Genomic DNA, 4,084 nt, shown 5'->3' on the forward strand with positions numbered 1-4,084 from the left:
ATGTCGGTTCGGTTAATGAACGGTTCGGATCATGCCGGTTCGGTTTATAAGCGGTTTGGGTCATGAATTCATGATTGTTTTAAAGATCGCGTCATGACCATGATTTAATGAGTTGATACTTAGAATACGATAAATCGATAATTAAGGAAGTACAAGTACTCAATTAGATCGATCAACAAGTGTTTTAAACTTTTAAGTTTTAATAATCAGATATGTTTATCGATTATACGTACATACCAATGATTCAATGAGGCAATGATAGTATGATAATGATACCAACCGTACATTTGTACGATATGATATACATAATAATTAAATAATTAATACATAATTACATATACATTAACAATATCGTATTGAATCAATTTCCATTTCCAAACATTGCATTTTTTATAGATTATAAGTTACACGAGATTAAATGGATTCGTTATTTAGTTTGTTACTTTATTTAGATTACTAACTCAAACAACTTGATAAGTTAAATGGACGAAATCACTAAAGTGGTGATGAAATCATTATTCAATATTAATGTACAAATAGTCAAATATACAACGGTTAGATTGAATACCCATGAGAAACAATGGTTAGACTTAGATTTCATTACTTTATTAGTTATTAGTATTATTACTTATTATTTTATTAAGTTATTAGTTTATTACATATACAGTCACAGACTCACAGATATGTATACGTATAGAGATGTCAGATATTGATATACATTAAGTCATTTTCTATGTCGTATTGAATCAATTTCAATTTTGAAACATTTGCATTTCTTACAATTTATAACTTACAAGTTCTGAAGCACACGCAATGCGTGCACGATTTTCAAGGTGTTACAATTTATAACTTACAAACCCATTATGATCTATTACTCTTATAGCCGTTTTACTTGCACAATTACACTTCTCTCTCTAAAATTTCACCTCCCCTCCTTCCAATTCTACTTCCCGCCAAACCAAATCCTTTGAATTTCCTTTTAAACCACTTTACCGCCAATAACTAGCCCCCAAATCCGTAATCCGTGTGCCCAACTCCAAATCTAACTAAAACCGTCGATTATACCCCCAAATCAACGCTCCACATCCTTTCCCTCAAAACCTCGATTTTCAAAACCACCTCCCTATAAATAACCGCTCTCTTTCTCCCTCCCAAATCACTCACATTCTCACTCCACCCTTCATCTTATCATCTATCATTTTCTGCAACCCCAAACTTTCTCTCTCTAAAACCTTCACTTTCTCTCTTAACATCAACAATGGCACGAACCAAGCAAACCACAAGAAAATCCACCGGTGGAAAGGCCCCAAGGAAGCAACTCGCCACCAAGGCAGCCCGTAAGTCAGCCCCAGCCACCGGTGGAGTGAAGAAGCCTCACCGTTTCAGACCTGGAACCGTTGCGCTTTGTGAGATCACGGAGTGAAGAGCATTGAGCTTCTCATCAGGAAGCTTCCATTCCAGAGGCTTGTCAGAGAAATTGCTCAGGATTTCAAGACTGATCTTCGTTTCCAGAGCTCTGTTGTTGTCGCTCTTCAGGAGGCTGCTGAGGCGTACTTGGTTGGTCTGTTTGCGGATACTAACCTTTGTGCGATTCACGCTAAGAGGGTTACTATTATGCTTAAGGGTATTCAGCTTGCCCGAAGGATTCGTGGTGAGAGGGATTAATTGGGGGTTTTGATTGAATTTGAATTTCTAGGGTTAGTGTTTTGTGATAATGGTAATAGTAGTTTGATGATGTTTCAGTTGATAAATCTGAAATCTAATCTGGGTAGTAGTGATAGTAGTTTCATTATGTATTGGTATATGTATTGTGAATTTTAATCAATGAAAATGGTGACTTTTTTTAATTGCTTGTTGATATTACTCTAATTTTAATTCTATTTATCTGCTGGATTTGTGGTAGTGTTATGAAATAATTGTGGCTAAAGAATGGTTTAATTTGTATATTATGGAATAATGTTTTAATTGTTTGTTTTCTTCCTGTATTTGGGATTGATTGAAATTGGGCTTATTTGAGGTTTGGTTAAAACTTGGTCATGATAATATTGGATTTTATTGTGAATTGGTCTAATTTCTTCTTAGGCAAATGGGTCTTTCGAATTTTCAAATTATTAAGTTGTTAACAATCGAATGATATTGTAACTTGGTCAAATTTTAAATTGAATGGTGTGGTATAAATGTGAATTGTGATTGACTGATTGGAAATTGTAACTCCATAGTATTGATAGTCTAGGAGATTTGTAATTGTACTTTTGAGAATTTGATTCAACCCGAAACATGAGCATTGAAGAGAGATTAAAGTACAATGATTCTGAGGAAGAGGAAGATGATAATGTGCTAGACGCCTAGACTACATATGTTCAGTTACCATATCAAATTCTACACTAAGCTCAGATGTAACCAGACGATTACAAGAGCTATTTGATATAAACCGTTGTATAAACCTAAGTTGTTTAATTAGATCTACATTTAGTAATGTTTATTGCATTTATTTTAAAATTTATATTTATTGTTACCTTTGTTAAATTAAAGTATATATATAAATATATAATAATACTAGTATGTTACATTTGATATTAATTAAAATAAATAAGTAATCTAAAACGATATTAATAATGCCGTTGGACTAGATCTAGGTGATATAAACCTTTGTATAAACCTAAGCTGTTTGATTAGATTTACATTTATTAACATTAATTGTATTTACTATTTAATCATTCAGGTTGTAAATAATTCAATTTGAATTAAACAATTTGTAATCGGATCAGTTTAAACAGGTTGCGATTCGAAAACAGTTCGATTTTAACGGTTTAACGGGTTATGGCAGTTCAATTTAGACGGTTAGCGGATTATAACGGTTCGATTTATACAGTTTTTCCTGCGGTTTAAACGGTTTTGGTTCATAAACGGGTCGGTTTAAACGGTTAGCGGGTTACAAATGGTTCGGTTTAAACGGTCTTTTTTACGGTTTAAACGGTTTCGGTTTATAAACGGTTCGGGTCATTAACGGGTTTATAAACCATTCGGTTCGGTTTCGTTTCGGTTCGGATTTGAGCAGTTTGGTTTTTTATCGGTTTACGGTCCGTAACGGGTTGACATTGAGCGGTTCGATTCGGTTTCGGTTTGATATTGAACGGTTCAGCTCGGTTTTCGATTTAAATTTATCGGTTTATAAATGGATCGGTCCGTGATGGTTCGGTTCGGTAACGGGCGGTTTCACGGTTCGGTTTGAAAAGTCCCACCCCTAGTGGAGAGTGATGCGTTGACAATTGTGAAGAAGATCAAGCAAGCATGTGATGGTTTTGCACCAATTTTTCCCTTTACTCCGACATTAAATCTGTATCTCGTTGTTTCTCTTCTTGTAATTTTTCTCATGTGAAAAGAGCTGAAAACACTGTAGTACATCTCATAGCTAGATAAGACACAATAGTAGTTTCGAACGTATATATTTGGATTTTTCTCCCCAAAGTGTTCTAGCTTTGGTGGAACTTGATTTGCAATAATATTTTCGGTTCATATTTCCCTAAAAAAAAAAAAAAATTATATATGATCATCAATAGCCTGTCCCGCTAACCTAATTCGAAAAAAGTACGGGTTTGGGCAAACATAAATACATAATATGTATTTTCAATTCTAGTTTAAGTCCGACCCATAAAAGTTTCAAAAACCCACTTTGACTTAATAGTCCCGAAATTATTTTGTGAATTTGTACACAAGATTTATACAAAGGGCCAATCCGTCCAAAATCTTGAGTGCCTCTAATTTTAACTAAATCCATGTTTCCAAAAATCCAATTTTCCAAATCTAATATCATATCATATCATTAATAAATAAAGCCGGTCTCACAGCCAGGCCACGAGACAGCAACACTTGGCATTTTAATTTTTCGCCAAGTGTCATGCCACGTAGGAGATAAACAAGTATTATTGTGACACATATGATGCTAAGTAAGCGATTTTTGGATAGATTTTTTAAGATAAAATTGTTGTATAAAGTTTTATTATCGATAGAATTCTAATATTTCATACATACAAAATTAATCATAACTTTTAATAAATATCCTATAACTCAATTCTATTTTCAT

General features: G+C 33.7%; 1 pseudogene; it reads left to right on the top strand.

Annotated features, from left to right (window-relative positions):
* The first annotated feature begins 531 nt into the window (after positions 1 to 531).
* LOC110719628 lies at positions 532 to 2,492 on the top strand (annotated as a pseudogene).
* Positions 2,493 to 4,084: the final 1,592 nt, after the last annotated feature.

Source organism: Chenopodium quinoa, unplaced genomic scaffold (assembly GCF_001683475.1).
Source record: "Chenopodium quinoa cultivar QQ74 unplaced genomic scaffold, ASM168347v1, whole genome shotgun sequence".
In the NCBI taxonomy this organism is placed as follows: Eukaryota; Viridiplantae; Streptophyta; class Magnoliopsida; order Caryophyllales; family Amaranthaceae; genus Chenopodium; species Chenopodium quinoa.